This window comes from Pseudoliparis swirei, chromosome 9 (assembly GCF_029220125.1).
Source record: "Pseudoliparis swirei isolate HS2019 ecotype Mariana Trench chromosome 9, NWPU_hadal_v1, whole genome shotgun sequence".
NCBI classification, from domain to species: Eukaryota; Metazoa; Chordata; class Actinopteri; order Perciformes; family Liparidae; genus Pseudoliparis; species Pseudoliparis swirei.
The window spans coordinates 4,877,548-4,890,829 of NC_079396.1; the positions used below are offsets into that span (position 1 = coordinate 4,877,548).

At 42.2% G+C, this 13,282-nt stretch overlaps 1 protein-coding gene across 1 annotated transcript in view; it reads right to left on the reverse strand.

Annotated features, from left to right (window-relative positions):
* Positions 1 to 4,532, reverse strand: part of LOC130199038 (uncharacterized) — a 30,627-nt gene extending 26,095 nt beyond the window's left edge. The window contains exon 1 of the mRNA XM_056422214.1: positions 4,512 to 4,532. The gene's annotated coding sequence lies outside the window, so the exon portion shown is untranslated. The remainder of the gene's footprint in view (positions 1 to 4,511) is intronic.
* Between the last annotated feature and the right edge of the window lie 8,750 nt (positions 4,533 to 13,282).

Consider the following 13,282-nt stretch of genomic DNA (forward strand, 5'->3'; position numbering starts at 1 on the left):
TTGAAGAGCAGTAGAACATATCACAACATGAAAAGTCTTGATCCTCCTGCAGATGGACAGCAGACAGATGTAATCAGATTACACTCGTCAGCGCAGAGACAGCCCCCCCCCCCCTCATATCCCCCTTACTGACATATTTTGTAGCCAAAGCAGCATATACTAATTCTAAGCAGAGTTTGAATGTGTACTACATACACAGAAAAAAAGTGACACAATTAAATATATTCAAAACAAACATGCATGCAGAAAATTGGGGATTTTTTTGGCATATGATGTTTGTGTAACGTATTGTCCCACAATGCAACGCGCAAAGGAAGCAGAGGAGCTACTCACAACCACAGATGATGTGCAGATAGATGATATAAATCAGTGGCTTTAACCTCACAATGAACTTTGAACCCAGGAAGCTGACGACGTCGCACTGCTGCCATTTCTTTAAGAAAATAAGATGTTGCTCATTTTAAAAACATGTCAAAAATAAGCAGCAACATAGTGGGACCCCTCTGGGTTCATGGGGAACATTGTAAGATGTCCTTTTGGTAAATCTTGTCTTTGGTAAGACGCCGTTCTCTGCTTGGTGGATCATTATGAGCTTGAACTGGAGTGGGATTATTTGAAGTCAAAGCAGCTTTAAAAAAAAGTATCAGTCGTGAGGTCACCAGTGATGAAAGTATTCTCATCTTGAGTTGTGTGTATTCTTTATAGAGATATCTTAATATCTACAGACTTGTATTGTAATCTTAAGCTATAATTGTTGGTATGTGTCATTGGTCCATGCGAAAATATAAACATGATTTTAGGGACATTTTCGGAAAAACATTAAACATTTAAAAGTGCGGTTGACAGTAGCGAGGAGAAACATTAAATACAAATGAAAAAAATGCTTTCCGCTTTTCCATTTGTTTAAGTTTATTCAGCAGGATGTTATTCGGATACCAACGCAGTCAAAATCCGTACGCATGTCAGTACTTTATACAAAGTGAAAAACAGTTACTGTTAACATAGTGTATATCTACAGTATCTACATATGGACGCCCATTTCCAGTGTTCTATTGGTACATTGTGTTATCGCCTTAGAAGACTAACGGAGGGGTAGAAAACCCTTAAAAAAACGTTTTATGCGAGCACAGCTGAAAACAGTTATGCTGGTGAGAGAAGCTATAAAACTGGCCTTCCTTTCAGCGACAAGTTTGAAGAACAAAATTAATATTTAAAATAAAAATCAGTATTTCTAACCTTCTCAATGTCTTGACTATATTTTCTATTCATTTTGCAAATTATTTGATGAATAAAAGTGTGAGTTTTCATTGAAAACATAAAATTGTCTGGGTGAGCCCAAACTTTTTTGAACGGTCGTGTATGCGCTCATCTTCGCCTGTGAATGGGCTGCGACCATAAGTAGTAATTATTGAACAGCCGCACATAAGAACTGGTAGTTGTAATCATCCTCTGGTAATCCCGTAGCCTTAGAACAAGAGGGGATTAGTCCCGCCCTGACTGTCTATGAAACCCCTCCATGATTCAGCTATTGTCTCGTAGTGGATGTGCAGCTCAGCAGGGGGGACAGAGGGGGAGGTGTGATGTGTGGAGGAGACAGGAGAGGGCTGTGAACTGAACCTATTGAAAAAACAGTTCAGCTCGTTGGCCCTCTCCAGGGAGCCCCCTGGCTGTCTCCCTCCCACCTTGAAGCCAGTTATCTGCTTCATGCCAGACCACACCTCCCTTGTGTTGTTCAGCTGGAGTTTGGCCTCCAGCTTCCTCCTGTAGGAGTCCTTGCCCTCCCTGAGCTTCACCTTCAGGTTGCGCTGGGCTTTCCTCAGCTCATCCCTGTCTCCAGACCTGAAAGCAGCTTTCTTCATGTTAAGAAGCGCCTTCAGGTCCCTGGTGATCCAGGGCTTGTTGTTGGGGAAGCAGCGCACAGTCCGTGATGGGATGGTGGTGTGTTCACAGAACTTGATGTATTCCGTGATGCAGTCGGTCATACTGTTGATGTCCTCCCGTGCGGTCCACACAACACATCCCAGTCCGTTGACTCAAGCAGTCCTGTAGTGCGTCGCTAGCCTCCAGAGACCACCTCCTCACAGTCCTGGTGGTCACCGGCAGCCTCTTCACCAGAGGAACATACCTGGGTGTCAGCGGACCAGGTCATGATCAGACCTGCCGAGGGGAAGGGCAGTGGCGCTGTATCGTCCTTAGTATTAGCATACAGCAAGTCCAGAGTTTTATTGTTCCTTGTTGGGCAGTCTATGTATTGATGGAAGGTTGGCAGAGCTTTATCCAGTGTGGTGTGGTTAAAGTCACCAGTGATAGCCATGAATGCTCCAGGCTGATGATTCAGCAGAGCAGACACAGTGGAGTGGATGGTGTCCACAGCTTCCTCAGCGTCAGCTGATGGCGGCACGTACCGACAACCACAATGGCGGACGTGAACTCTCTCGGCAAATAGTACGGGCGCATCCCCACGGCCAACAGTTCAATGTTCGCTACAGAAGCGCTCCTTCACGCACACATGGTCCGGATGGCACCACCGTTTATTCACATAAACAGCGATCCGCCCCCTCTTCTTACCGCTCTGTGTAGCGTCTCTGTCAGCCGAACAGTCCTGAAGCCGGGCAAAGGCGCTGTGATCCGGATAGTCCGTGTGTAGCCACGTCTCAGTGAAGCACAAGAGACTGCTCTCACGGAAGATCCTCTCAGACATTACCAGCGCCGAGCTCATCCGTCTTATTCGCCAAAGACCTCACGTTCCCCGTTATGATCGACGGTACCGAGGGTTTGTATCTCCTCGTTTTAGCCCTCCGCTTGACACCCGATCTGCAACCGCGAGCCCTTCTCCGTAGCTCCAGCGGGATCACAGGTCTTTCTCCAGGCAGAAGCTTCGGCCTGCACAGCGCGATCAACTGAGCACGCGAGTAGACGACGGTCCCCGTCATTGTTTTGCTGTGGCTCTCCGATACTCACGACAAAGTGAACAAAAGCCACAGTAGAATTATCGAAAAAAGTAGTTATGGTCCAGTGTCCGACCGTAACTAAGACAAACGTGAAAGAAAGAAAAAGAAAAAGAGAGGAAAAGTGCAAAATAAGACAATAAAATAAAAGCAAAACGCCACTACTGAAACAAGCAGCCGTTGGCACAGCGCCATTTTACAAGCTGCGGGTGGCCGGTGTGGACGCGTCCACCATCTCCTGGATCACTGACTACCTCACAGGCAGACCACAGTTTGTCAGAATGGGGCGTGTGCTGTCTGGAACGGTGGTCAGTGATGTTGGAGCCCCACAGGGAACTGTTCTGTCTCCCTTCCTCTTCACCCTGTACACCAGTGACTTCCAGTACAACACGGAGTCATGCCATCTGCAGAAGTACTCTGATGATTCTGCAGTGGTCGGGTGTATTAGGGATGGACGGGAGGAGGAGTACAGGGCAGTGGTGAGTGACTTTGTAAAGTGGGCCGATGAGAACCACCTGCGGCTGAACGTGGCCAAGACCAGAGAGATGGTGGTGGACTTCAGGAGGGCGACAGCTCCTCCACCTCTGAGTGTCCTGGGAGTGGACGTGGACATGGTGGAGGAGTACAAGTACCTGGGCGTCTCCATCGACAGCCGACTGAACTGGAAGGCCAACATCAACGCTGTGTACAAGAAGGGATGAGTCGACTCTTCTTCCTGAGAAAGCTTCGATCCTTCAACGTGTGCAGCAAGATGCTGGAGTTATTCTACCAGTCGGTTGTGGCCAGTGTGCTGCACTTTGCCATTGTCTGCTGGGGAGCAGCATCGGAGCCGGTGACACCAGCCGTCTCAACAAACTGGTTAGGAAGGCTGGCTCCATCATCGGCTGCCAGCTGGAGCTCCTGGAACAGGTGGTGGAGAGGAGGACGTTGAAGAAACTGGTGTCCATATTGGACAACCCGGACCACCCTCTCCACCACCTCCTACAGGGACAGAGGAGTACTTTCTCCAGACGTCTCCTCACGCTCCGCTGCCACAAGGACAGATACAGGAGAACATTCCTGCCGGCGGCTATGAGGCTCTACAACAGTTCACCTCTTGCCAGATCACCCTAACCCTTCTTATATTTGTGTTTTTTATTTTTATTCTTGTGTGTTGCTGCTACTGGCTCGACAAATTTCCCCTTGGGGATTAATAAAGTATATATCTATCTATCTATCTATCTATCTAGTAAACTGCTAATCACGTCAGTGCAGCATCACCAGAGTCCCCCAAGTTCACGTTTAGTAAATAGGAGCCATTTACTTCTCCGTTCTTGTTGTTCTTGTTGTTCTTCTGGGTGCTGATGAGTGGAAATCATATGGATGTAATGCGTGTTGTTCTGCAGCTGTTTTTCATCGCGGTAAAAAGGGAATTGAATCTTTTCTGAGATTGTTTTCTTCTTCCAGGATCCAAGTGCAGACACAACGGTGTAAATTCCCCCACCTTTTTACTTTCCCTATTTTTTTTTAACCAGTTCTCAGCTTTTAAAACACATTCACTTATATTCATGTATATATTCTTACCCTAAATTGTCTCCAGAGAGTTCCAGGAGCTCGATCTCATCCGGGCCCACCTCGTCCACTCCAGTATGACGCCTCTGGGTCACACTGCAGCATCCCATGTCGGACGAGGACTCTGTGCCTCTCTCCGTCCGTCTCAGCTTCTAGTCCACACACTGAGCACCATCTGCCCAGACGCTCATCCCTGCTGTGTGTGTGTGTGTGTGTCTTTGTGTGTGTGTCACACTTGAACCAAAGAGATAACTGAAAAACCGAGGGCTGGTTGGGTCCAAAAGAGGATATTGTGGGCGAGAGTAGAGAAGGGAGTGGGTGCTGTCGCTAAGCTCTAGTTCCCCCTTTTTTGCCAGCATGCATTTTTTATTTAACAAAGCCGTATTGAAGAGGAATTGAAGATAAAAGTGGTAAAGTCGCAGCTTCGTAGTTGCTCCTTCCTTCCCGTCAGTTGGCTGTGTGCAGAGGTCTCCTCGGTTGTTTTCTCAATCGACGCTTTACCGTGACAAAAAAGACAAAAACCCGGCTGCTATTGTTAATTTAAGCTTCTCCCATTTGTGGATGTTTCAAAAAAATGTTAAAATCCGCAGCAGCAACAGATACTATACCCGCTTTGTGTTGACGCGTGAGGCTCTGCTGCTCCCTGCCTCCTTGATGAGAGTGGGTGAAGAAAGCATGGGAAGAAACCAGCAACAAAACTCATGAATATTGATAGACGAGAGGAAATAATGAGGGGGTTATGAAACGGCGAGGTGCAGTCAAAACAACAAAGCCGCAACAACTGTAGCCTGGTGTTGATCTTCTTCTGGTTGAAGCTCCAGTCAGACGGTGGGAGGGTTCACACGAGGCCGGAGCTGTTCCTGTGGCGTGAGGCAACTGGATGTCAGATGACTGCTATTTTAAAAAAAAAGTCAGCTGTTGGTTTCTGCTTTGATTAAAGTAAACAAGTCTACCAATAATCTACTCGGAAAGTGACATTTTAAGACATCCTACACCAGGGGAGGGCAAACTTGTCACACCCTGTTCTGTTTTCTCCTGTGTTCCGTGTCTCCTATGCCTCCTGTGTCTTCTCTGTCTTAATTGTTTAATTCCCTGCACCTGCCCTCAGCCACTCTTGTCTCGTTACTGTCTGATGTCGTACACCTGTTTCCCCCCCTATATATTGTGTCAGTCTTTCCCTTGTCTCCTGTTGGATTGTCGTCTATGGTTCCTTGTCCTTTATCCGTCGTCCTGTCCGTCTTCCTGATCCTGCCTGCTTCGACCCTGCCTGCCTGTCTGCCCCTTTTGGACCTTGTTTATTTTACAAATGTTTTGCCTCATTAAAGAGTGCTTTTTGTTATATATATTGAATCCAGCCTGTCTTCCTGCGCCTGAGCCTCACCCCGACACAAGAACGTGACAAAACTTTTGGGCTCAGGGGCCACAATGACTTTTAAAATTTGACAGATGGGCCGGGCATGTATCAGATGGGGATAGAGTGTTTGTGTGAAGCAATATGAATTATAAGTCAAAAAGCCAATAACTAAAAGGTAAAGAAAAACCACAAAGACAATCGCCGTTGCTCAGCTCTGGAAAACAATCAGCTTTCCTGATTAACTCGATGTCGACGCTGCAGCTCAACGTAAATGCTTTATGTAAACTAACATATATATATATATATTAACATGATGGTGACATTAGTCATTATGAAGACTAAACAAAACATGGTTATGCTTTTTTTGTGATCCATACAGCCACCAAACCTATCATCATCCAGCTCCTCGTTTGCTGGACCCACGACGGTCGTGTAATTAATGTCAACTTTCTTTGTTTGCCAACCCATGAAAATCTGATAATTTTCTTTAATTAAAAGTCGTTTTTTATTATTCTGTGAATAGGTCACACTCCCGAAGACATCAAGACAGTTTGGGTGGTATCACACCACGTGTGTGGGCTGGGACGAGGAGCTGGATGAGGAGGATTATTTTAAACGTTATTTGTGTTAACTTTGATTTTTTTATTTGTTTTTCTTCATATTGTTTGTATTTAAATAAATATTCATCTTTTCAAAGATTTGCACAAGTCATTTGTCTTTTGCTTTCACAATGTAGATGCTCAATAATAAATACTTGTGTTTTTAGTTGTCATATATCTTACTCTACACAACATTTCTTTTGGACTTTTGAACGGTAGTCAATCACCTTGAAGGCCTCGTCCACCATGAAGTCGCAGCCAATCAAGTCGAAGTAGCCCAGTCGGCCGTCCAACTTTGGTTTGACTGCCAAGAAGCACTGGGTCATGATCTGCTGCATGCACTTCTGTTGCGAGGAAAAGGAAACACGGACAAGGTGCTCATGGGTGACATGATTCCTTCAGCACCCATGTTGGATTTCTGCAGCTTTTAATAACAATATTCTTGAGTTTGTATTCAATCATCACAAACACACATGATGTTTGACTGCCAGGGAGCAACTGGGGGTTCATTGTTTTAGGATGCACTGAGTACCTATCCTCTTTTTTCTCTCCTTAAGGATGAATTTTCATCTCTCAATCACACCTTACTAACTCTGCTTTCTCCCCGGAGTCCTTTTGACTTCACGTCTCATGGGGTCATCGGACCCTATGAGACGGCATAGATCCTATCTGCCTGATGGATCGTCTGGGTCGTGGAATTCCTGCTCATGACTACGCCACTGTCCTGTTGAGACTCCGCCCACTGTTGAGACTCCGCCCACTCCTCCTCCCCACCGCCATCTGCCTGATGGATCGTGGAGGTCTCCATCGTGGAATATGCCTACTATGAACTATTCATACACTCTGTCATATTCATTTAATGTATTTTAACTCTAAATCTGTCCTTCTGTACACATTACATCTATTGCACCTGTCCATCCTGGAGAGGGATCCTCCTCTGTTGCTCTCCTCCAGGTTTCTTCCCTTTTTTTCCCCCTGAAGGGTTATTTGGGAGTTTTTCCTGGTCCGATGTGAGGTTTTGGGGCAGGGATGTCTATGTGTACAGATTGTAAAGCACTCCGAGACAAATTTGTAATTTGTGAAATTGGGCTATACAAATAAACTGAATTGAATTGAATTGAATTGTCTCACTTTAATGATGCTTTCAGAATCTTGCTCAAGCTTCCCAAATGGACAAGTCCTATGTTTGTGACACAGGCATCACTGTGTGGTATGGTAACGCCACACAGGCAGAGAGGAAGGCTCTGCAAAGACTCATAAGGACTGCGGAGAGGATGATAGGGACACAACTTCCTTCCATACACTCATACAAATGAATGTATTTTAACTCTAAATCTGTCCTTCTGGTCACATGACATCTATTATTCTGTCCATCCTGGAGAGGGATCCTCCTCTATTCTCTCCTGAAGGTTCCTTCCCTTTTTTCCCCCTGAAGGGTTATTTGGGAGTTTTTCCTGATCCGATGTGAGGTTTTGGGGCAGGGATGTCTATGTGTACAGATTGTAAAGCACGCCGAGACAAATTTGTAATTTGTGAAATTGGGCTATACAAATAAACTAAATTGAATACGGAAACGAGCAGAGGGAATAACGGGAGACTCACTCCACCAGCTCCCAGCCTGAGACACAGCAGAGCGGACAGCATCGTCACCCACAGGACACGTGCTTTTTCAACAGCTTCTTCCCTGCCGCAGTCAGACCGATGCCAAAACAAAACTATTACACATTGAAAAATGTGTAAACAACAACCCAACACCACCTCAGCTCGCTTATCATGTGCAATATGTGAAACATTACTCTTACTATGTGCAATATTCTAATCTGTGCACTATCCCCACATAATCTTTCTCCACCTCTCAAAATGTGCAATATCCCAAAATAACTCTCCCCCTTCCCCTCTTTTCACAAGCCAGCAACAGCACTCAGGGCCTATTTATTAACATTTCCCTCTCCTTTTTATGTTTAGAACCTATTTTTAAAATTGTATTAAATGGTGTACATACTACCACCTTATGTATCGCGTGTTTTTATATTTTTCTTATTAAAGTGTGTTTTTACCTCTCGACTGGGAGAGCCCTGCACAATAATTCCAATGTGTCTGGACTGTTGGTCGATGCACAAATGGCAAATAAAAAACCTTGAATTCTTGACTCATAATGTTCCCACTCATGCTGTATTGAGGAATTTGATATATAAATTTAAATGATGATTAAGTTACTCAGAAAATGTAATTATAAAAGCCTTAAGGATGAATTTTCATCTCTCAATCACACCTTACTAACTCTGCTTTCTCCCCGGAGTCCTTTTGACTTCACGTCTCATGGGGTCATCGGACCCTATGAGACGGCATAGATCCTATCTGCCTGACGGATCGTCTGGGTCGTGGAATTCCTGCTCATGACTACGCCACTGTCCTGTTGAGACTCCGCCCACTGTTGAGACTCCGCCCACTCCTCCTCCCCACCGCCATCTGCCTGATGGATCGTGGAGGTCTCCATCGTGGAATATGCCTACTATGAACTATTCATACACTCTGTCATATTCATTGAATGTATTTTAACTAAATCTGTCCTTCTGTACACATTACATCTATTGCATCTGTCCATCCTGGAGAGGGATCCTCCTCTGTTGCTCTCCTCCAGGTTTCTTCCCTTTTTTCCCCCTGAAGGGTTATTTGGGAGTTTTTCCTGGTCCGATGTGAGGTTTTGGGGCAGGGATGTCTATGTGTACAGATTGTAAAGCACTCCGAGACAAATTTGTAATTTGTGAAATTGGGCTATACAAATAAACTGAATTGAATTGAATTAACTGAGCCAACAGAGTAATACAAGGTATTGTTCTTGTTTCTGGAAACATTGGAATAAGTGTTTGTATGTTTCGATGTTTTAACTGCAGTGATTGTACCTGTATTGTAGAGTATTTTATATATTGTTGTTGTATTTGTTGCTTTATGGACTCATGAGTCTGGAATTAAATAAATATATCATTTCTCAATGGCTCTTTAACATGCAGACAGGAAGCGCCTGAGGATTGAACCGTGAACCTCGTGGAGCCGGTTGGCTGATGTGCTGGCGAGGCACAACAGTAATAACCGATGTCGGTATGTGTCTTCTTAGATCATCAAAGAATGTAACTCCAGTGTGCAGTCAATGAAGAGGATGGAGGAACTTATTCACCTCAATAAGAAAATCACTTTCGAGGGAAAGGTGATCGAAGTCATCCTACATGTATTTCCTATATTTGCATTGTGAACGTTTAACATCTTTAAGTGTTTCTTACGCAGCAACGCATCGTCTTTCTCGGTAGATCTTTCCTCTGATCTCTCAGTCCCGCTGGCTGGTGAAGCACGGCGACCTCCTGGAAGTGGACACGCAGACGATGACCATCTCTGGGTCGAAGCTCAAGCTGCTCACCAAGCCGGTGTACCTCCACCTGTTCAACGACTGTCTGCTGCTGTCCCGGAGGAAGGAATGAGTCGAGCGGACGGCGTCAACTCTCACAGAACACGTTTTTTTTCTTCAATAGCTTCTTCCCTGCCAGACTGATGGCAGAAACAAAACTATTAAAATATGTGTCATAACCCAACAATACCTCTCTACACTTATCATGTTGTCACCTTCCTAAAATATTGGCATACGTCATTTTAAAAATATTTTTATTTTTATATTTTTGCCTAAATCATCTCGTCATGATACTGGCCACCTTTGATTAAAATCACGTACATCCTCAGTTGAACACATCATGTGATTCTACGCCTGTAGTATAATATATCACAATATCATGTGATCAAGTTTTTTGTGTTTTCTGAAAAACCTGTAAAAATGACTTAGGCCATTATTTTAGAGACGATGTGCAATATGTGACATATTATTACTATCTGTAAGTCAGAAATGTATAAAAAACTACATATTACCACCTTCTTTATATTGTTTTCTTTTATATTTTGTATATATATATATATATATATACAGGACTGTCTCAGAAAATTAGAATATTGTGATAAAGTTCTTTATTTTCTGTAATGCAATTAAAAACAAAATGTCATGCATTCTGGATTCATTACAAATCAACTGAAATATTGCAAGCCTTTTATTTTTTTTTATATTGCTGATTATGGCTTACAGCTTAAGAAAACTCTAAAATCCTATCTCATAAAATTTTAATATTTCCTCAGACCAAGTAAAAAAAAAGATTTATAACAGCTGAGTGTTTGTCAAGGCTCAGGAAACCCTTGCAGGTGTTTCGAGTTAATTAGACAATTCAAGTGATTTGTTTAATACCCTACTAGTATACTTTTTCATGATATTCTAATATTTAGAGATAGGATATTTGAGTTTTCTTAAGCTGTAAGCCATAATCAGCAATATTAAAAGAATAAAAGGCTTGCAATATTTCAGTTGATTTGTAATGAATCCAGAATGCATGACATATTTGTTTTTTGAATTGCATTACAGAAAATAAAGAACTTCATCACAATATTCTAATTTTCTGAGACAGTCCTGTATATATATATTTCTTTTCTTATTATAGTGTTATTTCTAAACTGTTGACTCTAGATTTCCAACGGCTCTGGACTGTTGGTCTCGGCACAAATGGCAAATTAAAAAAATACAGAGAGACCAACGACTAAAATGTTGCACTGATTGCCGACTCGTGATAGAAAACGAGGGCAATTTATGTTTTTTAAATGTAAACTTAAAGGAAAAGTGCTCGTCAGCCATCGAGCCACACTGGTAGACGTGGTCATTCCTCCACTCCAGACTTGTCTTGCCAAGTTTTCCTCCCGCAACTGGAATCACTCAAATAGAGGAGGAAGTACTTTATTGTCTACTTTCTGTGTGCAAAAGTAAGAAATAATTGGTTTGCATGTGCAAAACAGCTATTCAAAAGTGGAAATTATAACACGATGCATTACATGAGAGTTACATAAAAACACAGAATAGAAGCTACATTAAAAACAGGTTATTGATGGTGAGGACTGACTCAAGGGTAAATAAATATATAAAATGCTGTGTGCTGAGGTAGCAAGCTGGCTTCAAAAAGTGGTTGTTCTTATTTATTAGCATATTTCATTATTTTATTTTAGAGGTCTGCAATTTGTGATAAAAGCCAGCACCAAGTTGATTAAAAAAGGCCACCTCAATGCCACAATGAGATGAGATAAAACAAAACAAAAATCCTTGATTTATACTATAAAAGTATTTGCATTGTGGGGGGAAAAATGAAGAAGAAGAAAATAAATAATAATAATTCAATATATATTTTATTTATAATTTTTTTCATGTTACATGTATCATAAAAGTATTAGCATTTTTTTTAAAGTTAAAAAATAGTGTTCAGCCTTAATTGTTGCTTACTCAGTGGAGCCACCTGTGAGGAGAGAATTACCCACAATGCACCGCGTGAGATCCGGACTGTTTTCCAAAGCTATTTAAAGTAGCGCAGGCGATTATCATTCTCAGTCACGGTGCAATTTTTTTTTTTTTTTACGTGTCTCATATATTCCCGGGATCACGGTCACCTCACAGAAACCGTCAGCACGTTTCCCAACGCTTTAGTTGTCAAGTTATTTGCTTTTTGATGTGGCTGTGGCTGAGTTGGCTGCAAGTTTGCATTGTGGGTAATGTGGTAAGGTCCAATCGGATCAGGGCTTTGTACCGAAGCACACAGTCTCATTGCACTCTCGAGCATGCGCAGTACGGGAGGGATACTATTCAGCAAGTCATGTGACCAAGCTGCCGCTCTGACTGCGAAACGAGCAGCGGTTTGCAAACAAAACAATAGAACAGATATCTAGTAATACATCACAAGTAATAATAATCAATTTAAATATTAGAAGAATAAATAATATTAGTAATTTATAAAGAGAATCATATAAAAGAGTTGAAAAATGTACAAATAAATAAATAATAAACGACTGTGTGTTCAATGCACTATTTAAACATTACCCACTGTATATTTAATACATGGTTATTATATATGAAACATCTATTATTATATAATCAATATATTATTACATACTATACGTTTCACAATGTCTATTTAATACACTACTATCTTATATTATATATAATATGTATAATAATACATATATTATTAATCATTACCGACTGTATATTTAATACACGGTTATTACATACACTATCTATAAAAATACATATTATGAAACTGAAACAGAGTGTGATGGTGATGATGCGTGGTCCTGCACTGCCCTCTTTTGGCCAATGATGTACATTACACTCAAAAGACAACTGCTGAAACACCGTATCTCTGTGCTGTTTGTTGTTCTGCAGATGGTGAGAGTTCAGGGCCGCTTGGAGATCTAATAAATATCCTTATTGAGCCTCACGGGATACGAGCAATTGTCATTACAATGGCAACATGATGACTATTAGGCAGTAGTCTTCAGATTTAAAGTGTTTTCTTATATTTTTAGAACAAAAATCAAACAGAAAACATCAACCAGACAATCATATGAAATTGTATTCTGTTTTCTTTGTGGATATTTATTGTACTATCAACAATTAGTATGTATTTCTTTGTTTCTTTTGTTTTTTTATCATTCTAAATTATACCTATTGATTTTTTGGTGTGCCTACCAAGTACAGGCGATGCAGACAATTAATAGTGAGAATAGCGAATATACTCTTAGACATTGTCAAGTACTAACAAGACACGCAACGACAAGACTCACAAATGCTTCGCCGCCTCGGAGCCGACGCGTCACGTACGCACACGTGACCGTTGGGGATCACATTCTGTCATGGCGTCCTACATCTAGTCATAACCATCATTTCTCCATCATTAAAAACAAGAGTCGTTATACATATG